We start from the raw sequence: 25,433 nt of genomic DNA on the forward strand, positions 1-25,433 counted from the left end.
GGAGTGGGGGTGGAGGAGTAGAATAAACGATTCTAAGGAATGCACTTTACATCCACATACTTCCTTATGAGAAAGGGCACCATTGCCTCAATCTCCATGGCCAAATAAATAAGAGAAATGCTGCAGCAAACCCTGTCTTAGAAATTTACAATGCACATTAGCACATCAGAGAAACAGAGGAGGTCTTCCAGGTAAAAAAGGGGAAAAGAAAAACAAAAATCTATTTAGCTTTATTCAGTTCCTAAACTATTTGGCCATGTTTAGCCATAGAATGCTGTCTTAGATTAGATTGCCCCAGAAGCAAATCCTGAGATAAGGAAGGATTTAAGTGCAAGCAGTTTTATTTGGGAGGTGAATTTATAGAAAACACCAGTAGGGGAGGCAAGAAGTGAGATTGGAAACATAAGGAAGCCACTCACAGGGTATGTGAATAGGCAGATCTACCTCTGTAGGCAACTACAACTCAGTCTTGCTGGGGACTGCTGGGAAGAACGTGCTTCAGCAATGTTCCATCTGAGGAGTGAGGAAGTTGGGTATTTAATCCACCATCTCTCATCAGTCAAAAATCGAAGGCTACTTCTGGGGTCACTAACTCCCTAGCTCTTCCAGTATACCCTGCATGTCACCCAGAGAGTGACTTCAGGCAAACAGTTACAGACGCTTATACCAAGAGCCCTCGAATCTCTGTGCACCGGACTGTGAGTGCTGACGGGATGTGGATGGAACATAACAATGTCTGCTGCACATGCCTCCCACCTTTTTTATTTTTCACACAGGATGGCTATTAAAACCCGGCGGTGGAAGTAGCCTTTGAGGAAAAAAAAAAAAATTGGAAAACAGAACACCAAAGAGTTCTGAGCAGTTCCATTAATTTACAGAAACTATAATTTATCTAGATATACAAAGTCAAACTATGCTATAGCTGGTAAAACTCCAAAGGGAATTCCTGTAAATGCCACAAAATACCAAACACATAAATCACAAGGTTCAGCAGAAATAGCTTTGGAAAATCATAACTTGTGGGATGCTACATCAAAGAACCTGCAAGGGATCAAAACTTAGAGTCAGGTTCTGACCTGGTCTTTCTATGAAAGAGAAAAGTCACTTTTCCCACAGCCAAGGGCAGGGAGGATGGCATACTGAGTCCCATGGATGGTGATGATAGGTCTAAGACAAGCTAGACTGTGGTACAGAGAAAAAGGTAGAGGTAGAGAAGGACACAGAGGTAGAGACAGACATGGACATAGGGAGAGGTGCAGAGTTAAACATATAGATGAGAGAGAGAGACAGAGACAGAGAAATGCCCCCAATCTAATGGAACTTTCATTCTGGTGAAATGGACAATACAATTATCAACAAACTACTAAAAAATGACTGGACGTATTGGTAAGGGCTATGAAAACATTAGGAAGGAGAATGGGCTAGAGACCAGCTGGAGGAGAATTACGGACTTTAGAATAAGTGATCCACGAGGGCATCTTGGAGGTGGTAAAATAGGAGCTGAAACCTCCTTGGTGCAATGGAGCAGAGAGAAGGGCATTCCAGGCAAAGGAGACAGCAAGTGCGGTTCTCTGAGACAGGAGCAAGATTGGAGTACTTGAAGAACGGAAAGTGAGTGAAGGGCGGAATGCGATTAAAAATGTTGGCAAGAAAGTCTGCATCCAGAACTTGTTGGCTAGAAATTGGGTTTATTTTACCTTCCATTCCTTGCTCCTAAGGAATTCATCTCAAAAAGCACCAAAGAAAATTTGCTGAGCACCTAATGATGCTCCCTTGTTTCTAGGCTTCTAAGAAACCTTCAGAAGGAATCCCATTGAGGTCCATCTCCAGGCAGCCACCCTGATGGTCTCGTCCTCCTCCTCAGCATCGGCCACCAAGACCTCAAGGGACCTCACAAATTAAAACCAGTGCCTAAAAGCTGAATGGTGACCTTCTCTGAAAAGGCCCTGTGTGTGTGGCTCAGACCAAAAAGGCAGTAGTTTAATGAAACAAGGTAGTGTTCCTAGGGCCCCGATCTTGTTGGAGGGACACCTACTGAGTCTACACCATCTGATCTCTCTGGTGACCTCAGCCGAGCGCTCAGGGCATCCCCCAGGGTGCTCCTCTTCTAGACATCCATTTTGTGACTCTAGAGGCAGAATTCCCAGCATTGTAGCAACAAGGCATTTTCCTGCCTGGCTCTTGAGAAAGATATTGGAGGGTCTCTCTTGGGAGTGGAATTAACGTTGTATGGTAAGAGAAGGTTGTTCTTTGTTCTCTGACAAGGTCAGGGTCAGAAGAAAAGAGAGAGAAGAGGTGGCATTTGATGACATGAACATCACAGCAGACGGTTCTGTCACCCGGCAAAGCACTATCTGAGAGCCTGCACAAAGCTCTACTGTATTTTGGGAACGGTTATTGAGTTCCTACCACGTGCTGATGGTGCAATGGCTAGGCGCTTAGCTGCTAACTGGAAGGTTGGTGGTTTGAACTCAGAAGCTGCTCTGCGGGACAAAGATATAGTATAAAAATTACAGCCTTGGAAACCCTGTGAGGCAGTTCTACTCTGTCCTACAGGGTCACTACGATTTGTAATCGACTCTATGGCAATGGGTTTGGTTTTGGGGTAGCTTGTGCTGGAGGTCCCTAGGTCGTACAAATGGTTAACACACTTGACTGCTAACTGACAAGTTGGGGATTCAAGCCTATCCATTAGCACTTCGGAAGAAAGGCCTGGTGATCCACTTCCAAAAAATCAGCCCTTGAAAACCTATGGAGCTCATTTCTACTCTGACACACGTGGGGTCGCCAAGAGTTGGAGTCAACTGACTGTCACTGGTTTTTTGCTGTGTGCTGAGCACTGAGCTCCTGCAGAATGAATGAAGCACAGACCTTGCCCTCAGGCCTATCTTGTAAGGAAACACTTGACCTCTCCTGATAATACCAAGCAGGATGAAATCAGTGTCAGATGTTCAAACGGGGAATGTCAGGAGAGCAAAGGGAAGAGAAATTAATGAACTTATTGGCTTTCTCTGGCTCAGTGGCACTCACCTGGGCCACCGGATGCATGTAGGACTACACATCTCCCTGGGCACATTCACGAGGCTAGCTTCTTCAGGCTGTGAGGAAGAGGCACACATAATGTCACGTGGAAAGGCATTATTGTAGAGACACAGGAAGTTAGCAGGACAGGAAAACAGTTCAAGAAGAGCTGGAACAATGGCGCCTTGCCCCTCAGCGTACAACGGAAGCTCTGAGGGCTGAGTATTTGGCATCCTCTCAGAAGATGCGTTTCTCTCTCACCTTCACTATCTTCACCTTTTGCTTCTCCTGTGCCCTCTGCTTCTCTGTCCTCTCACTTGGGATCGTGTTTATGAAATGTCCCTAGATAGACCTGGCCTTTGAGAGTGAAGGCAAACTCTGTGTGCCTCAGTTTCCCATCTGTGAAATGTGGATATTAACAGTATTATTGCTCTTAGCTGCTATTGGGCCAGCCCCTGACTCATAGTGACCCCATGCACAGCAGAACAAAATGCTGCCTGGTCCTGTGTTTTGCTCATAATCAGCTGCAGATTGAACCATTGTGATTCATGGGGTTTTCACTGGCTGATTTTTGGAAGTACATTGCCAAGCCTTTCTTTCTTTTAAGAATTTATAAAATAATTTTATTTAGATTTTTTAAAGCTACTTTTTTTTCTCTTTTGTTGTACTTTAGATGAAGGTTTACGGAACTAGCTCCTCATTAAACAGTTAGTACACATCGTTTAATGACATTGGTTAACAACCCGACAACATGTCAACACTCTCCCTTCTTGACCTTGGGTTCCCTACTACCAGCTTTCCTGTCCCCTCTGCCTTCTAGTCCTTGCCACGGGGCTGGCGTGCCCCTTTAGTCTCATTTTGTTTCTTGGGCCCGTCTAATCTTTGAATGAAGGGTGAACCTCAGGAATGACTTCATTACTAAGTTAAAAGGTTGTCCGGGGGCCATACTCTCAGGGTTTCTCCAGTCTCTGTCAGGCCAGTAAATCTGGTCTTTTTTGTGAGTTAGAATTTTGTTCTATATATTCCTCCAGCTCTATCCAGGACCCTCTATTGTGATCCCTGCCAGAGCAGTCAGTGGTGGTGGCCGGGCACCATCTAATTGTACTGGACTCAGTCTGCTGGAGGCCATGGTAGTTGTGGTCCATTAGTCCTTTGGATTAATCTTTCCCTTGTATCTTTAGTTTTCTTCATTCTTCCTTGCTCCCGAAGGGGTGAGACCAGTGGAGTATCTTAGATGGTCACTCACAAGCTTTTAAGACCCCAGACGCTACTTACCAAAGTAGAATGTAGAACTTTTTCCATATAAACTATGTTATGCCAGTTGAACTGGATGTTCCCTGAGACCATGGTTCCCATAGTCCTCGGCCCAGCAGTTCGGTCCCTCAGGGAGTTTGGAGGTGTCTATGGAGCTTCCATGACCTTGCCTTGTACAGGTTGTGTTAGCTTCCCCAGTATTGTGTACTGTCTTTCCCTTCACCAAAAGACCTTTCTTTTTAGTCTGTCTTAGTCTGGAAGCCCCACTGAAACCTGTTCAGCATCATAACAACACACAAGCCTCCACTGACAGACAGGTGGTGGCTGTGTGTGAGGTGCATTGGCTGGGAATCGAACCTAAGTTTCCCACATGGAAGGCAAGAATTCTGCCACCAAGCCACCAATGTCTACCTTAAATGGATTTGGTGAGGATTAGAGTTAATACAGGAGCCCAACTGAAGTGTAGGAAATCTCCTGGGTGCTTAGAATATCCTAGGTCCTTTTCTTCTACATCACAATATCTTCCAAATGCAATTTAAAAGTTTTTATCATGAGATAATATTGTTGTTGTTGTGCCGTCGAGTAGGTTCTGATTAATAGTGAAAAAAAAAGTTTGTTTTTTTTTTTTCTAGAGGACAGAGTAGAACTGCCCCCAGAGGGTTTCCAAGGAGCAGCTGGTAGATTTGAACTGCTGGCCTTTTGTTAGCAGCCGAGATAGATTAATTAAAATTTATTTAGGAAATAATAGTCTAGCAGATGAACATCACAGAGTAGAAAACATATGATTTTTATCAGCCTGCATCCCTACAGTAGCCCTGCTCAATCCGTGTGGTTTGCATGGAGCTGACCCTGCCACAGGTATGGACCAGTGGATCAGGCAGACCTGGCCTACCAGTCTCTCCTGGGTCTTGTGCTGGAGCTATTGATAGAGGCTCTTTTCTTCTGGGACTCATTGGACACATGATTAGTAAGTCTGAAGCTTCTGATGGTGAAGAATAGAGAAGAAAGCAGGTTCCAGCTTTCTGGATGACGAGAAACAAGGGTAGAAGTTGAGAGAGCCCTGATGATTGTTTGAGGACCTGGTTTGAGTGGTGCCTAAAACTAGTAACCTCTATATGTGAGCCAGAAAGTTACATGAGTCAATATGCCCCTCACCACTAATGATAGTTTCAGTTGCCATTCTGTTAGTTGCAAGTGAAAGAATTTTGACTAACCATCCAAAGATTATCATCATTTCCATTCGCGTACATATCTTTCCAGTCCTTCCCCCCCTCGTTCTTTCTGTATAATTAAAAAAAAAAATGGAAATGGGTCTTAATTTACAAATTTTGATACTTTTTTCCTTCCTTATCTTGTTACAATATTTTTCTGCCTGTGATTAGCATCTAAGTCTTTTTGAGAGAGAGGAGGAACTCCTGCAGCCCCATCCCCCACTGCTGCCCCATGGGCGGGTATTTCAGAGGGCAAGGGACGATGTCATGACATCTACCAATTGTGAGTTCCTTCCACGCTCAGTTCTATATCACGGGGCTGGAGACCATCAGTGGAAGCTTTGATAGAGACTTTGGCCTTAGGTCAGCTTGGACTCCTGCCTGGTCTTTGAAAGCACTTTCCTTTTAAAGGCTCCAAACCCAACATTTTCCGTAAACATGTTACTACTTTTTTTCTGTGGAAAGAAATTCAAGGATGGGCATATTATATATTAACGGTGGTCTGGAGACATGCAAAACGGGCAATAGTTTCAGACTCCAAAAAGAGAAGTACAGAATACTTTTGTCAAATAACTATTTGGAGTATAACTGAGAATTTAAAATGCTGTAATAACATGTTAGGAATTACACCTGTGAGTCCTAAAGAAGTGAAGTGGCCTTTGCTTTATAATTAACAGGGGAGATAACATATGCTACAGGACATTTGCTAGCAATTATGGCCCTCGCTCCATCTGCTTATAGCTCAGAAATAACAATGAAGTTTGTTTTGCTAATATCTTCCTTGAATTTATGAATTATTTGCTTTTATTATCCTGAAGATAAACTGGGAAGAAAAATTCCAATTTAGGGGAAGTTTTTATAAGACAGAACACTCAAGTTGTATTTGAGTGTGGACATCACACTTAATTTAATAAAAAACCAAAGCTGACCGTGTTCGAAGTTCTAACTAAAGAATTTTTTTTTTTTGTAAAGAAGCAAGTGCCACAGGTCAGAAAACAAAGCATGAGTTTTGAAGCTGAACACGATGGTCATACCTGATACTCCTCTTTCTGCTGGGTGACTCTGAGCAAGTCACTCTACCTTCCTGGATTCTAACTTTCCTTCTCTGCCTAGTGATATAATACAACCTGCTCTTCCCATCTCAGAGGCTATCATCGCCCACCAAATGAGATCATACGCCTTAGGTTTTTTATTATAAATATATAATAAACTACGTGACAATGGTCCGATAATACTTTCTGGAACTTACAGAGTGCTCACACATCTATTGCCAAAATTCCTAGCCACCTTCTCCATACTACAGAATGTACATCTCAGCTGCTTTTTTGTTTTAGGTGCCATTGAGTCAGTTCCAAATCATAGCAACCGTACCTACCGTAGAATGAAACAGTGCTGGGCCTGTGCCATGCTCACAATTGTTGTTATGAGCGAGCCCATTGTTGCAGCCACTGTGTCAGTTTATCTCTTGAGGGTCTTCCTCTCTTTCGCTGATGCTCCAATTTACCAAGCATGATATCCTTTTCCAGGGACTGATCCCTCCTAACGACATGTCCAAATTATGTGAGATGCAGTCTCTCCATCCTTGCTTCGAAGGAGCATTCTGGTTGTACTTCTTCCAAGACAGATTTGTTCGTTCTTTTGGCAGTCCATGGTGTATTCAATATTCTTTGCCAATACCACAATTCAAAGGTGTCAATTCTTCTTCCATCTTCCTTTTTCGTGGTTCAGCTTTTGCATGCATATGATGCAGTTGAAAATACCATGGCTTGGGTCAGGTGCATCTTAGTCTTCAAGGTGATATCTTTGCTTTTCAACACTTTGAAGAGGTCCTTTGCAGCAGATTTACCCAACGCAATGCGTCTTTTGATTTCTTGACTGCTGCTTCCATGGCTGTTGATTATGGATCCAAGTAAAATGAAATCCTTGACAACTTCAATCTTTTCTCTGTTTACCATGATGTGGCTTATTGGTCCAGTTGTGAGAATTTTTGTTTTCTTTATGTTGAGGTGTAATCCGTACTGAAGGCTGTGGTCTTTGATCTTCATTAGTAAGTGCTTCAAGTCCTCTTCACTTTCAGCAAGCAAGGTTGTGTCATCTGCATAACACAGATTGTTAATGAGTCTTCCTCCAATTCTGATGCCCCATTCTTCTTCATGGTGTCCATCTTCTTGGATTATTTGCTCAGCATACATATTGAAAAGGTGTGGTAAAAGGATACAACACTGACATACACCTTTCCTGACTTTAAACCATTCAGTATCCCCTTGATCTGTCCTAACAGCTGCATTTTAATCTATGTACAGGTTCCTCATGAGCACAATTAAGTGTTCTGGAATTCCTATTCTTTGCAATGCTATCCATAAGTTTTTATGATCCACATAGTCAAATGCCTTTGCATAGTCAATAAAATGCAGGTAAACATCCTTCTGGTACTCTCTGCTTTCAGCCAGGATCCATCTGATGTGATATCCCTGGTTCCATGTCCTCTTCTGAAACCAGCCTGAATTTCTGGCAGTTCCCTGTCAATATACTGCTGCAGCCACTTTTGAATGAGCTCAGCAAAATTTTGCTTACGTGTAATATTAATGATATTCTTTGATAGTTTCCACGTTTGGTTCAATCACTTTTCTTGGGAATAGGCATAAATATAGATGTCTTCCAGTCATTTGGCCAGGAAGCTGTCTTCCATATTTCTTGGCATAGATGAGTGTGCACCTCCAGTGCTGCACCTGTTTGTTGAAACATCTCAATTGATATTCCATCAGTTCCTGGAGCCTTGTTTTTCACCAGTGTCTTCACTGCTCAGGGGAGTGAAAAGAGATTCCACTTTGAGCTAGTCAGAAATTTTAACTCATCTCTGCCTGTGTCAGCTTAAGAATGTTAGCAACCCTTCTGGTCTTGCTTACCTCCTCTTGCCATGGGGATGGGGCAACACCTGTCTAGCTAACTAAACTTTCTGGTAGATAGTAGGTATGAATATTTCACTATAATAAGCAATAATTCTCAAATCTTAAGGTCAATACGACAATTAAATGAATACAACAACAACAAGAACAACACAATAACTGACTTTTTGAGCACTTTGTCTTGGGCTGTCATTCTCGCTGTTTTACAAATGAGGAGAGTGAGTCCCGGAGGGGTGAAATATCGTGCCTGTGGCCAGAAGTTGCCAAGCTGGGGTTCGACAGAGGCGGTCTGAATTCCTAGCCTGCCCTCTTTTCCTCTACACTAGAAGGCCTCTCTAGTTGATATCTTTTATTGAGCACTTACCATGTGAATGTCACTCTTCTAAGTGGTTTACACTTATTAACTCTTAACCCATTCAGCAAGCCTAGACTAAAACCAAAAAGACTAAACCCGTTTTGCCATCAAGTCGATTCTGACTCATAATGACCCTATAGAGCAGAGTAGAACTGCCCCATAGGCTGTAAATCTTTAAGGAAGCCACTGCCACATCTTTCTCCCACAGATGTGCAATTGAGCTGCTGACCTTTTGGTTAGCAACTGAGTGTTTAACCGCTGTGCCACCAGGGCTCCTTAGACTAGAGTTACTGTTTAGCAAATAAAAACATAGGTTAAGGGGCAGGGCTAAGTTGGCAGAGTAGTCAGATGCTTACTGTGGTCCCTCTTACAACAGATACCCAAATAAACAAGAGAACTGATTATATATGATAATCTAGGAGCCCTGAGCATCAAAGACAAAGTTGAGGAGTCAGGTTGAGTGGCAGGCGGAGGGAGAGATCATTCAGAAGCAGTTAGGATTTGCTAGACCTGACCTGACTGGCCCCTTGCAAGCTGGATTGACTGGCGAGCATGGGCTGAGGCAAGCAGTAGCATTTGAGACTTGGCTTACACACTGGGAGAAACCAAGTGGTGGAAAGTCTGCACCAGTCTCCGGAACCAGGGAGAAGAGATGCTGAATCTGCAAAAGTCTCAACCTACCATGTGAGATCAAAAAAACCCTTCTTCTTCTGGGAAAGTGCCTCTCTTCCATTCACTCACCCCCTCGCCACTCTGCTCCGGGTCCTGGCCCAGCTTCAGGGATTGCTAAGCCCCTTGAGCTGGAAGTGGGACCCATCACGTGCCCTGAGCCAAACAGGAATTAGTTAACAACCAGGAAAAAATAATCTACCAGTTCCTCTAAGCCGGGATCTCAGGGCAGGCATAGTCCTTTTGCCTAGGCACAGGCATAAGGGGTGCATGGACTCTGAATGCCTTTCACCCCTGCCTAGGCCTGTGTGGACCCGTTTCAACAGCATAGGGACTCATTACCATAGTAAGACAGGGTACATATCTGAAGCCTATTTTCAACTGCAACAGCTAAGGGAGTGACAGATTCATGACATTTGACTCCACCCTACCCATTAAGCTGGGTCTTCACCTGCCCACATCAGGGACTTCAGGACTGGTGGATCCACTCACTCCACCTAGCTGCCCAACACAGGGGCCCGAGAATAAGTGGTGCCTCCCAGTCCTTAGAGCCAACAGCACTGGGTACCCAAAGTCCAGCTGCAAAACCCACCCATCTATGTGCTCTGGGGAACAGGGATACACCTTCTACTCAGGCACTCAGGGGCAACCATCAGCCCTTTACCTTGCTTAGCACATAACCCCCTACTGCAGCCAGGTACCTGTGCCTGCTCCAATCACCCCCACATAGGACTGCCTATCTAGGACTGTTGGTGAGAGCCTGCAGCACACACTCTGTGACCAACAGCCTGGACACCTGAACTAAATCCACACTAGAAAAGGAAACAGACTCTTGGGCTCACATACCTAGTAGCAGTTCCATCCACCTGGTGATAGGACATGAGAGCTTTGAAGATGCCAATAATCAAAGTAGCTCACATGGACAGCCTATTTTGGCATATGAAAACATAACAAAACAAGAAACTAGGACACGGTAAGTAAACATAAAATGGATAAACATAATAACTTATTGATAGCTTGGAGACAACAGTCAATATCAAATCACATAAAGAGGCAGACTGTGATGGCTTCAGCAAGCAACCAAAACAAAGAGCCAAAAAAACTTCTCAGAGGAAGAGAACTTCTTGGAATTACTGGAGGTAGAATTCAAAAGATTAATATACAGAGCTCTTCAAGAGATCAACAAGGAGATCAGGCAAAATGCAGACCAAGCCAAGGAACACACAGACAAAGCAAGAGAGGAACTCAAGAAGGCTATACAAGAGCATAATGACAAACTTAACAGGCAACAAGAATCCATAGAGAGACAGCAAACAGAAGTCCAAATGATTAACAATAAAATTTCAGAATTAGACAACTCAAAAGAAAGCCATAGAAGTAGAATTGAGGCAATAGAAGCCAGAATTAGTGAGATTAAATATAAAGCACTTGACACCAATTTATTTGAGGAAAAATCAGATAAAAGAATTAAAAAAAAAAATGAAGAAACCATAAGAATTATGTGGGACTCTATCAAGAGGAATAACCTATGAGTGTTTGGAGTACCAGAATGGGGGATAACAGAAAATACAGAGAGAATTGTTGAAGATTTGTTGGCAGAAAACGTCCCTGATATCATGAAAGATGAGAAGGTATCTATCCAAGAAGCTCATTGAACCCCACACAGGGTAGATCTCAAAAGAAAGTTACCAAGACATATTATAGTCAAACTTGCAAAAATAAAGGTAAAGAGAGAAATTTAAGAGCAGCTGGGGATAAACAAAAAGTCATCTACAAAGAAGAGTCAATAAGATTAAGCTCTGACAACTCAGTAGAAACCATGTAGGCAAGAAGGCAATGGGATGACATACATAAAGCCTTGAAGGAAAAAAATTGCCAGCCAAGAATTATATATCCAGCAAAAGTGTCCAATATGATGACGAAATTAGGGCATTTCCAGATAAAGGGAAGTTAAGAGAATTTGTAAAAACCAAACCAAAGTTACAAGAAATACTAAAGGCACTCCTCCAGTTTGAAAATCAGTAACAGCCCAAGACAAGAATGCAGGACAGAACAACCAGATATCAACCCAGACAGGGAAGTCACAAAAATAAAGCAAAGCTAAAACACTGAAAATAGGGAAATAGAGATGTTAATACGTAAAAGGCAACAACATTAAAACAAAAAAGAGGAACTAAACAAAGTAGCCATAGAACTTTCATATGGAGAGGAAGTCAAGGCAATATCAAGAAATAAAAGATTGGTTTAAGCTAGAAAAATAGAGGTAAATATTAAGGTAACCACAAAGGAAACTAACAAACCTACGTATCAATATAAAAAAGAAAAACATAAAGACTCAGCAAATACAAAATCAACAACGATGAAAAAGATGAAAAGAAAATACATAAAGAAAGCAACTCAGCACAGAAACTTAAGTGGAACAAGGAAACTTTCAACAACACACACAAAAAAAAGACATCAAAATGACAGCACTAAACTCATACCTATTGATAATTATGCTGAATGTAAGTGGATTAAATTCACCAATAAAGAGACAGAGACTGGCAGAATGGATTAAAAAACATGATTTGTCTACATGCTGCCTACAAGAGACACACCTTTGACTTAAAGACACACACAAACTAAACTCAAAGGATGGAAAAAATATATCAAGCAGACAACAATCAAAAAGAGCAGGAGTGGCAATATTAATCTCTGACAAAATAGACTTTAAAGTAAAATCCACCACAAAGGATAAGGAAGGTCACTATATAATGATTAAAGGGTTGATACACCGGAAGGACATAACCATGATAAATGTTTATGTACCCAACCACAGGGCTCCAAAATACATAAAACAAACTCTAACACCATTGAAAAGAGAAGCAGACAGCTCCACAATAATAGTGGGAGACCTCAACACACTACTTTCGGTGAAGGACAGGACACCCAGAAAGAAGCTCAATAAAGACATGGAAGATCTAAATGCCACTACAAACCAACTTGATCTTATACAGAATATTCCACCCAATAGCAGCCAAATATACTTTCTTTTCCAAAACACGTGGAATGTTTTCCAGAATAGACCACATATTAGGCCACAAAGCAAGCCTTAACAGAATCCAAAACATTGAAATATTACAAAACATCTTTTATGACCATAAAGCCATGAAAGTAGAAATCGGTAACAGAAAAATCAAGGAAAAAAAAAAAAAATCAAATACAGACATACAACTGAAACTGAACAACACCTTGCTCAAAAACTCCTGGGTTATAGAAGAAATCAAAGACAAAATAAAGAAATTCACAGAATCAAATAAGAATGAAAACTTCCTACCAGAACCTTTGGGACATACCAAAAGCAGTGCTTGAGGTCAATATATAGCAATAAATGCATGCATCCATAAAGAAGAAATGACCCATATCAAAACATTAACCCTACAACTTGAACAAATAGAAAGAGAGCAGCAAAAGAAGCTCACGGGCACCAGAAGAAAGGAAATAATAAAAATCTAGAGCAGAAATAAATGAAATAGAGAATAGAAAAACAATTGAAAGAGTTAACAAGACCAAAAGCTCGTTCTTTGAAAAGATCAACAAACTTGATAAACCACTGGCCAAACTGACAAAAGAAAAATAGAAGAGGAAGCAAATAAACCAAATAAGAGATGAGGTGGGCGATATCAGAGCAGACCTAACCGAAATTAAAAGCGTCATAACAGAATACTATGAAAAATTGTACTCCAACAAATTTGAAAACCTAGAGGAAACGGACAAACTTCTAGAAACACACTACCTACCTAAACTAACACAAACGGAGGTAGAACAACTAAACAAACCTATAACTAAAGAAGAGATTAAAGAGGTAATTAAAGAACTCCCAACGAAATAAAAATCCCTGGCCCTGATGGCTTCACTGGAGAATTTTACCACACTTTCAGAGAAGAGTTAATACCACTACAACTAAAGGTTTTTCAGAGCATAGAAAAGGATGTAATACTCCCAAACTCATGCTATGAAGCCAGCATAATCCCCATACTAAAACCAGGTAAAGGCACCACAGAAAAAGAAAAAAAAAAAAAATTACAGACCAATCACTACTAAATTTAGCAACCGTAAATTGTTACTAAAGATAACCATCACACATACTTGCTTCTTTACTTGGCTCCACTGATATTTCTATGGTGTCATAAACCTCAGTGGAATGTCTGTATAGTTTTCATTTTTTGAGGAGGTATAATGTTCCAGATACCTTGACAAGAACTTAACCGCTCCACAAAATTAACTATGAAGTAAAATCCCCATTACCTAACTGAGACTTTGAAAGTTAAGTCTGTTGCCCAGGGTCCTACCTTCAGGTAGAAAATGACAGAGATGAGAGTGTATCCCAGTCTTATATGACTCCACGAGTTATTCTTAGGACAAATACATGGCATATATACTACCACTCTCCCCTCCCAAGTCCACTAAAGACATTACTAGTCGATCACGGTGCACTTTCCCTTTAGGCCTGGAAATGACTTTAGATTTCTTCTCTACATGTATAACTCTGGGCACCCACTACCAGTCAACTGTAGCTGACACTAACCGTCATATCTGTTATCTACCCCTGCATCACCTTCTCCTGCTGAACAGGGAGAAAACAGCCAACTCAGCAGGCTGAGTGATTAATGCTTCTTTACAAGGACTGTTTGGTAACTCCCATAAATGGAATTCATCTGGGATGTGATGTTTCAAAGGCTGCAGTCCAACTGCCACTTATAAAGAGAAGGAAAAGCCTGGGGCTCTCTGCCACTCAGCCAGTTGCGAAGCCCCCATTTCCAAAGCTTTGGTGCTGTGATGGTCTGTTGCTTCCCACAGGAGGAAAAGGCACACTGCTCCATGCCAGCAGCCAGGACTCCAGTCCCATCCCCTCTCTGAGAGTTAAGTTTCCTCCTCAGACAGTATGCTTTCACAGGCGTAATGACTGGTTTGAGGCTGGGAGTGCCCTCGGATCACAACACAGTACAGATTCAGGAGGGTAACAGGTCATTACGTTGGCTTCCCAGTCTGCAAACCAAGCCCAGTTGGTTCACCTCTTGTGCCCCAGTTCCCCCACCCATCCCCCTTTAGACCACATACAATGATGCTTTTCTTCTTTCTCTTTCTCGGGAGAAGGATTTAAGAGCTGTGTGGACACACCCAAGGCATTGTCAGTGAAAGTTCAGAAGGAGACCAGGAACTGGGTTAAGAATGAGCAGAATCGAAATTAGAGTAGGAGGAAAAAAAGGACATCTTATTCTTTAAATATGTCTGTTCTTAAGAGAACAGGATGTAGACCTCACCAATAGAATCCCACATTGTAAAGCCCCAAACCTCCATGGTTGTCAAAACCAGCGGAAAACCAGTTTATCGGAGTAAAAACATACCTTGGGAAAAGGAAAACACTGTTCATATTCCAAAATAAAGCAAGGATGAAATAATCTTGGGAAAGTGGTCAAAGGGTTTAGTAAATCAGAGTGTGTACATAGGAGACAAAAGGAAAACAAGTCAAGGGCCTAGGCCCGACGTGCAGTGCTGGGAGTTAGTGCTCCACAGCATTCTAGAGTAAGAGCTGATTTTATAAATATTGACAGGAGCAGCAGCAAAGAGTTTAGACTGTGGGAGGTTGAATCTCAGCTCTCTTCCTGTATTAGCTATCCTATACTGGCAAGTCTCTTCAATTCTCTAAGGCTCAATTTTCCCATCTATAAAATGGGGACATTAATAGTGTCTGTTCCATATATGGAAACCCTGGTGGCCTAGCGGTTAAGTGCTATGGCTGCTGAATAAAGGCTCGGCAGTTTGAATCTTCCAGGCGCTCCTTGGAAGCTCTATGGGGCAGTTCTACTCTGTCCTATAGGGGTGGCTATGAGTCGGAATCGACTCGACGGCACTGGGTTTGGTTTTGGTTTTTTTGGTTTCATATATAGTATTGTGAGAATTACATGAGATAATTCACATAAAGTGCTTAGTACAGAACCTGATACATAAATTACTCAATAAACTTATTGCTATTATTATCTTAAACTGTTCATAATTGGTGCTGAGATTGAAGAAAAAAGCAAACACATACACACACTCACAAAAAAAATAATTAAAAGCATTGAAATATATGGTCCAAAAACCATTAATCTTTAACCATAAAACCAAACCCGTTGCCATCGAGTAGATTCCAACTTATGGCAACCCCGTAGGACAGTGTAGAACTGCCCCATAGGGTTCCCTAGGCTGTGAATCTTTGGAAGTGGACTGCCACATTTTTCTCCCATGTAGTGGCTGGTGGGTTAGAAACACCGTCTGACGTTTTGGTTAGCAGCCAAGTGCTTAACCACTGTGCTATCAGGGATCCTTCTTTAACTATAACCAAAAAAAAAGCCAAACCCAGTGCCGTCGAGTCGATTCCGACTCATAGCGACCCTACAGGACAGAGTAGAACTGCCCCACAGAGTTTCCAAGGAGCGCCTGGTGGATTTGAACTGCTGACCCTTTGGTTAGCAACCATAGCACTTAACCACTACGCCACCAGGGTTTCTGTTTTCTACCTTACCTATTTGTTTTGTTTAGTATTTATTTTTACAACAATCATGTATTATTTTTATAAGAAAATAGAGATAAAATTGTGAAAGGAACAAATCAAATTACTTCTGACCCTGCAGCTTGGAATGAACCAAAACGCCTAAAGGGGACAAGACTGGGCTGATCACGACACCTTTTACAAAGGAGCAGGTGCTCCCTGTAAAGAAAGACTAAAGGACAGGAAACAAACCTCCTCGGTAGAAAGAATAAAAATTAAAATGGGGATGGAAATACTTAGTGACATAAAATGGGATAAAATCTGCAGTGTAACAAGACAAAATAGCACCAAATATTTTTCATGCCGAGAGTAGATGTGACCTGTCTACCAACATTTTTAATGGAATGAGGTGCTTTGTGTCCTCTTTGCCAAAGGTAATTACTCCTCTGTCTGTGGTGGATCCAGCTTACACTACAGGTGGGTGAAACTTAAAAAAAAAATAGACATTTCTCTTAGAAGGGAAATTTTACACATTATTTGCCAAGTCAAGATGAATCCATATGGCCAGGCCACCTTTGATTGAAGTATTCTGAGCATTAGCAAAAAAATTGTGCAAAATACAGAGATGAGCTTGTTGATTGCATGTGGTGTTTCTGAACATGTCGCTTAATTCCAGAAGCTAATTTTAATTCACTTGACAGGTAGTATCTCATACCATGGTGGCTTGTGTGTTGCTGTGATGCTGGAAGCTGTACCACTAGTATTTCAAATACTAGCAGGGTTGCCCATGGTGACAGGTTTCATCAGAGCTTCTAGAATAAGAAAGACTAGGAAGAAGGACTTGGCAATCTAATTCTTAAAAAAAAATCGACCAGTGAAAATCTCATGAATAGCAGTGGAATACTGCCTGATATAGTGCCAGAAGATGAGCCTCTCAGGCACTCAAAACACGACTGGGGAAGAACTGCCTTCTCAAACTAGAGTCAGTCTTAATGACATGGATGGAGTAAACCTTTCAGAACCTTCATTCACTGAGGTGGCATGACTCAAAATGAAAAGAAACAGTTCCAAACATCCACTAATAATCAGAACATGGAATGTATGAAGTATAAATCTAGGAAAATTGGAAATTGTCAAAAACTAAAGGGAAAGCTTGAAAATAGATATCCTAGGCATTAGTGAGCTGTAATGGACTGATATTTGCTATTTTGCTTGTTTGCTTTTTTTATTATTGTGATTTAAGGGAAAGTTTACAAATCAAGTCAGTCTCTCATACAAAAACTTACGTACACCTTGCTATGTACTCCCGGTTGCTTTCCCCTGAATGAGACAGCACGTTTCTTCTCTCCACCCTGTATTTCCCATGTCCATTCAGCCAGCTCCTTTCCCCCTTTGCCTTCTCATCTCGCCTCCAGACAGGAGCTGCCCACATAGTCTCATATGTCTACTTGAGCCTAGAAGCTCACGCCTCACCAATATCATTTTGTCTTTTATAGTCTAGTCCAATCCTTGTCTGAAGAGTTGGCTGTGGGAGTGATTCTAGTCTTGGGCTAACAGAAGGTCCGGGGACCATGACCTCCACAGTCCTTCTAGTCTCAGTCAGACCATGAAGTCTGGTCTTTTTATGAGAATTTGAGGTCTACATCCCACTGCTCTCCTGCTCCATCCGGGATTCTTTGTTGTGTTCCCTGTCAGGGCAGTCATTGGTTATAGCTGGGCACCATCTAGTTCTTCTGGTCTCAGGCTGATGTAGTCTATGATTGATGTGGCTTTTTCTGTCTCTTGGGCTGATAATTGCCTTGTTTCTTTGGTGTTCTTCATTCTCCTTTGTTCCAGGTGGGTTGAGACCAACTGATACATCTTAGATGGGTATTTGCCATTTTGAACTGGACAATCATATGGTCTACTATGCCGGGAATGACAAATTGAAGAGGAACAGAATCACATTCATTGTCAAAAAAAAATTTCGAGATCTATCCTAAAGTACAATGTTGTCAAGTGATAGGATAACATCCATACACCTACAAGGAAGACCACTTAATGATTGCTCTTCGTATTTACACACCAACCACAAATGCCAAAGATGAGGAAATTGAAGGTTTTTATCAACTTCTGCATTCTGAAATTGATTAAACATGCAATCAAAATACATAGATAATTACTTGTGATTGGAATTCGAAAGTTGGAAACAGAGGATCACCACCTGGAAAATATGCCCTTGGTGATAGAAACAATGCCAGTGATCGCATGGTAGAGTTTTGCAAGACCAATGATTTCTTCATTGCAAGTACCTTTTTTCAACAACATAAACGGTGACTATGCACACGGACCTCACCAGATGGAATATACAGGAATCAAAGCGACTACATCTGTGGAAAGATACAATGGAAAAGCTCAATATCATCATTCAGAATAAGGCCAGAGGCTGATTAAGGAACAGACCATCAACTGCTCATATGCAAGTTGAAGTTGAAACTGAAGAAAATTAGAACAACTCCACAAGAGCCAAAATACGATCTTGAGTATATCACACCTGAATTTAGAGACCATCTAAAGAATAGATTTGACATGTTGAACACTAATGACCAAAGACCAGATGAATTGTGGAATGAGGTCACAGATAGAATTTTGCAAGACCAATGACTTCTTCATTGCAAGTACCGTTTTTACATAAAAGGTGACTATAGGCACGGACCTCACCAGATGGAATACACAGGAATCAAATCGACTGTATCTGTGGGAAAAGACAATGGAGAAGCTCAATATCATAAATTAGAGAACAAGGCCAGGGACTAACTGCAGAACAGGCCATCAACTGGTTGAATGCAAGTTCAAGTTGAACCTGAAAAAAAACTAAAACAAGTCTATGAGAGCCAAAGTACGACCTTGAGTATATCCCATCTGAATTTAGAAACCAACTCAAGAACAGATTTGACCTATTGAACACAAATGACTGAAGATCAGAGGAGTTGTAGAAGGATATCAAGAACATCATACGTGAAGAAAGCAAATGGTCATTAGAAATACAAGAAAGAAAAGACCAAAACGGATGTCAGAGAGACTTTAAAACTTGCTGTTGAACACAGAGTAGCTAAAGTGAATGGAAGAAATGATGAAGTCAAAAAAACTAAACAGAAGATTTCAAACAGGTACTTGAGAAGACAAAGTATTATAATCAAATGTGAAAAGACCTGGAGTAAGAAAACCAAAAGGGAAGAACACACTTGGCATTTCTCAGGCTGAAAGAATGAAGAAACAATTCAAGCCTGTAGTTCCAATAGTGAAGGATTCTCTGGGCAAAATATTGGACAATGCAGGAAGCATCAAAAGAAGATGGGAGCAGTACACAGAATCACTGTGCCAAAAATAATTGGTCGACATTCAATCATTTCAGTGGGTATCATATGATCAAGTACCCATGCTACTGAAGGAAGAAGTCCAGGCCACACTGAAGGCACTGGCAAAAAGAAAAAAAAAAAAAAGGCTCCAGGAATTGACAGAATACCAGTGGAGATGTTTCAACAAACGGATGTAATGCTGGAAGTGCTCACTCGTTTATGCCAAGAAATTTGGAAGACAGCTACCTGACCAACAGAATAGAAGGGATTCATATCTGTGCCGATCCCAAAGCTGACCCAACAGAATCTGAAAATTATCAAACCATATCATTAATATTGCATGCAAGTAAAATTTTCCTAAAGATAATTAAGAACAGTTGTAGCAGTACATCGACAGGGAACTGCCAGAAATTCAAGCCGGATTCAGAAGAGGACATGGAATGAGGGATAACATTGCTGATGTCAGATGGATCTTGGCTGAAAGCAGAGAATACCAAAAAGATGTTTACCTGTGTTTTATTGACTATGCAAAGGCATTCGACTGTGTGGATCGTAACAAATCATGGATAACATTAGGAAGAATGGGGATTCCAGGACATTTAATTTTCCTCATGTGGAACACTGTTCATAGACCAAGGGGTAGTCGTTTGAAGATGATACTGCTTTGTTTAAAATCAGGAAAGGTTTGCATCAGGGTCATACCCTCTCACCATAATTATTCAGTGTGTATGCTGAGCAAATAATCAGAGAAGCTGGACTATATGAAGAAGAATGGGACATGAGGATTGGTGGAAGAGTCATTAACAATCTGTAATATGCAGATGACACAACCTTGCTTTCTGAAAATGAAGAGGACTTGAAGCACTTACTGATGAAGATCAAAGACCACAGCCTTCATTATGGATTACACCTCAACATAAAGAAAACAAAAATCCTCACAACTGTACCAATAAGCAACATCATGATAAACAGAAAAAATATTGAAGTTGTTGACAACTTGGATCTACAATCAATGCCCATAGAAGCAGCAGTCAAGAAATCAAAAGACACACTGCACTGGGCAAATCTGCTGCAAAAGACCTCTTTAAGGTTAAATTAAAGAAGCAAAGATGTCACTCTGAGGACTAAGATGTACCTGACCCAAGCCACGGTGTTTTCAATCACCTCATATGCATGTGAAAGCTGGTCAATGAATAAGGAAGACCGAAGAAGAACTGATGCATTTGAATCATGCCATTGGCAGAAAAAAAAAAAATTGAATGTACAATGGACTGTCAGAAGAACAAACAAACCTGTTTTGGAAGAAGTACAGCCAGAATGCTCCTCACTTTCTCCAACTCTAACATGGGAATAATAATAATAATAATCTTGGTCGTTGGAACATCTTTGGATCAAACCACAACCTTGCACGCAACCTTGCTTCCTGTCTTTAGTGCACGCCCTACCTCCATTCCTGTTGTCACTGACGTCTAAATATGTCTCAGAACCACTTCTTGTCTCCTCCACTGCTACCTCCTCCAAACTACCAAAAAACGATTCTTGTAGTTTCCGCTTTTGCATCGCCTGCCCCAAGAAGCCAGTGGCCCTTCAGAAATGTGACCCAGATCATGGCACTCCCAGGATCAACACCCCACAAAAGCTCCCCAGCACACTTTAAACACAATTCCAAGTTCTTCCAAAGTCCTGCTAGCTCTTGAGCCTGCAGCACTCCCAGCATGCTCCAGTTTCAGAACCTCTGTGTTTGCCATTCCCATTGCCTACACACGTCTCACCAAGACATTCACATGGCTCCCTCTCTCACTCTGTTCAGGACACTATATCGACGCCACCTCTTCAGTGGGACTCTCTCCGACCAATGCATATGAAGTACATGCCTCCATCCCTTCTCCTACCTCACCTTGTTATTCTTTTCTTCTAATAGTGGTTTTCTGTATTACAGACTTTTTTTTTAAGTTGTGCTTTAGGTGAAAGTTTACAGCTCAAGTTAATTTCTCATACAAAAATTTATACACATATTTTTGTGACATTAGTTGCGTTCCTCACAATGTGACAGCACACTTCCCCTTTCCATCCTGGGTTCCCCATATTTCTTCAGCCAGTTCCTGTACCTTCCTGCCTTCTCATCCTGCCTCCAGACAGGAACCACCCACTTGGTCTCAAGGATCCGAATGAACTAAGAAGCACATTCCTTGTGTGTATTATTTTTTGTTTTATAGTCCTGTCTAATCTTTGTCTCAAGAGTTGGCTTCAGGAATGGTTTCAGTTCTGGGTGAATAGAGAGTCCTAGGGCCATAGTTTCAGGGGTTCCTCCAGTCTCTGTCAGACCATTAAATCCAGTCTTTTTATGGGAATTCGAGTTGTGCCCCACAATTTTCTCCCTCTCCGTCAGGGACTCAGTATCTTGTTCCCTGTCAGGGCGGTCACTGATTGTAGCTGGGCACCATCTAGTTCTTCTGCTCTCAGGCTGCTGGAGTTTCTGGTTTAAGTGGACCTTTAGTCTCTTGGGCTAATATTTTCCTTGTGTCTTTGGTGTTCTTCATGTTGTTGTTGTTAGGTGCCGTCCAGTCAGTTCCAACTCATAGTGACCCTATGCACAACAGAATGAAACACTGCCCGGTCCTTCGCCATCCTTACAATCATTGTTATGCTTGAGCTCATTGTTGCAGCCACTGTGTCAATCCATCTCGTTGAGGGTCTTCCTCTTTTCCGCTGACCCTGTACTTTGCCAAGCATGACGTCCTTTTCCAGGGGCTGATCCCTCCTGCCAACATGTCCAAAGTATGTAAGATGCAGTCTCTCTATCCTTGCTTCTAAGGAGCATTCTGGTAGTACATCTAAGACAGATTTCTTTGTTCTTTTGGCAGTCTGTGGTATATTCAATATTCTTCCCTAACACCACAATTCAAAGGTGTCAATTCTTCTTCGGTCTTCCTTACTCATTGTCCAGTTTTCACATGTATATGATGCAACTGAAAATACTATGGCTTGGGTCAGGCGCATCTTAGTCTTCAAGATGACATCTTTACTCTTCAGCACTTTAAAGAGGTCCTTTGCAGCAGATTTACCCGATGCAATGCGTCTTTTGATTTCTTGACTGCTGCTTCCGTGGGAGTTGATTGTGGATCCAAGTAAAATGAAATCCTTGACAACTTCAATCTCTTCTCCATTTATTGTGATGTTGCTCATTGGCCCAGTTGTGAAGATTTTTGTTTTCTTTATGTTGCGGTACAATCCATACGGAAGGCTGTGGTCTTTGATCTTCATTAGTAAGTGCTTCAGGTGCTCTTCACTTTCAGCAAGCAAGATTGTGTCATCTGCATAACACAGGTTGTTAATGAGTCTTCCTCTAATCCTGATGCCCCTTTGTTCGTATAATTCAGCTTCTTGTATTATTTGCTCAGCATACAGATTGAATAGGTATGGTGAAAGAATATAACCCTGACGCACACCTTTCCTGACCTTAAACCAATCAGTATCCCCTTGTTTTGTCTGAACAACTGCCTCTTGATCTATGTAAAGGTTCCTCATGAGCACAATTAAGTGTTCTGGAATTCCCATGCTTCACAACATTATCCATAATTTGTTATGATCCACATAGTCGAATGCCTTGCATAGTCAATAAAACACAGGTAAACATCCTTCTGGTATTCTCTGCTTTCAGCCAGGATCCATTTGACATCAGCAATGATATCCCTGGTTCCACATCCTCTTCTGAAACTGGCCTGAATTTCTGGCAGTTCCCTGACAATATACTGCTACAGCCATTTTTGAATGAACTTCAGCAAGATTTTGCTTGCGTGTGATATTAATGATATTGTCCTATAATTTCCACATTCAGTTGGATCACCTTTCTTGGGAACAGGCATAGATATGGATCTCTTCCAGTCATTAGGCCAGGTAGCTGTCTTCCATATTTCTTGGCATAGATGAGTGAGCACCTCCAGTGCTACATCTGTTTGTTGAAACATCTCAATTAATATTCCATCAATTCCTGGAGCCTTGTTTTTCGCCAATGCCTTCAGAGCAACTTGGACTTCTTCCTTCAGTACCATCGGTTCCTGATCATGTGCTACCTCTTGAAATGGTTGAACATTGACTAATTATTTTTGGTATAATGACTCTGTGTATTCCTTCCATCTTCTTTTGATGCTTCCTGCGTCGTTTATTATTTTCCCCCATAGAATCCTTCACTACTGCAACTCGAGGTTTGAATTTTTTCTTCAGTTCTTTCAGCTTGAGAAATGCTGAGCGTGTTCTTCCCTTTTGGTTTTCCATCTCTAGCTCTTAGCACATGTCATTGTAATAGTTTATCTTCTCAAGCCGCCCTTTGAAATCTTGTTTCAGTTCTTTCACTTCATCAATTTGTCTTTTTGCTTTAGCTGCTTGACATTCGAGATCAAGTTTCAGAGCCCCTCTGACATCCATCTTGGCCTTTTCTTTCTTTCCTGTCTTTTCAATGACCTCTTGCTTTCTTCATGTTTGATGTCCTTGATGTCATTCCACAATTCGTCTGGTCTTTGGTCACTAGTGTTCAATGTGTCAAATCTATTCTTCAGCTGGTCTCTAAATTCAGGTGAGATATACTCAAGGTCATATTTTGGCTCTCATGGACTTGCTCTGATTTTCTTCATTTGCAGCTTGAACTTGCATATGAGCCATTGATAGTCTCTTCCACAGTTGGCCCCTCGCCTTGTTGTGACTGATGATATTGAGCTTTTTCCATTGTCTCTTTCCACAGCTGTAGTCAATTTGATTTCTGTGTGTTCCATCTGGCGAGGCCCATGTGTATAGTTGCCGTTTATGTTGGTGAAAGAAGGTATTTGCAATGAAGAAGTCGTTGGTCTTGCAAAATTCTATCATTCAATCTCCGGCATTGTTTCTATCACCAAGGCCATATCTTCCAACTATTGATCCTTCTTCTTTGTTTCCAACTTTTGCATTCCAATCACCAGTAATTATCAATGCATTTTGATTGCATGTTCAATCAATTTCAGACTGCAGCAGCTGATAAAAATCTTCTATTTCTTCATCTTTGGCCCTAGTGGTTGGTGTGTAAATTTCAATAATAGTCATATTAACTGGTCTTTCTTGTAGGCGTATGGATATTATCCTATCACTGACAGCGTTGTACTTCAGGAAAGGTCTTGAAGTTTTCTTTTTGATGATGAATGCAACACCATTCCTCTTCAAGTTGTCATTCCCAGCATAGTAGACTGTATGATTGTCTGATTCAAAATGGCCAGTACCAGTCCATGTCAGCTCACTAATGCCTAGGGTATCGATGTTTATGCATTCCATTTCTTTTTTGACAATTTCCAATTTTCTGAGATTCATACTGTGTACATTCCAGGTTCCGATTATTAATGGATGTTTGCAGTTGTTTCTTCTCATTTTGAGTCATGCCACATCAGCAGATGAAGGTCCTGAAAGCTTTACTCCACCCACATCATTAAGGTCGACTCTACTTTGAGGAGGCAGCTCCTCCCCAGTCATCTTTTGAGTGCCTTCCAACCTGGGGGGCTCATCTTCCAGCACTATATCATACAGTGTTCCACTATTGTTCATAAGGTTTTCACTGGCTAATTCTTCTCAGAAGTAGACTTCCAGGTCCTTCTTCCTAGTCTATCTTAGTCTGTAAGCTCAGCTGAAACCTGTCCTCCACGGGTGACCCTGCTGGTATCTGAAAACCAGTGGCATAGCTTCCAGCATCACAGCAACACGCAAGCCCCCTCAGTAGGACAAACTGACAGACACATGGGGGATTCTTCATGTATTACATACTTATTGGTTTATTGACTTATTGGTTGATTGCACATTCCTTGAAAGTAAGAACTTTCTTTAGTGTTGCATTCCCAGCAGTGCTAGGCCCAATGTTGGCATTTAATAAAGATTTATTGAATTAATAAGTATATGATTGAAAGGGTGAATACAAAAAAAAAGGAAAACCCATTGCTATCGAGTCAATTCTGACTCGTAGCTACCCTACAGGGCAGAGTAGAACTGCCACATAGGATTTCCAAGGAATAGTTGGTGGATTTGAACTGCTGACCTTTTGGTTTGCAGACATAACTCTTAACCACAGCACCACCAGGACTCTTATAATTAGTTAAGACTTTGAATGGCACGTTATTGTTAGTTGCCATCCATTTGGCTCCACTCATGGTG

The sequence above is a fragment of the Elephas maximus genome, chromosome 20, assembly GCF_024166365.1.
Source record: "Elephas maximus indicus isolate mEleMax1 chromosome 20, mEleMax1 primary haplotype, whole genome shotgun sequence".
Classification (NCBI taxonomy): Eukaryota; Metazoa; Chordata; class Mammalia; order Proboscidea; family Elephantidae; genus Elephas; species Elephas maximus.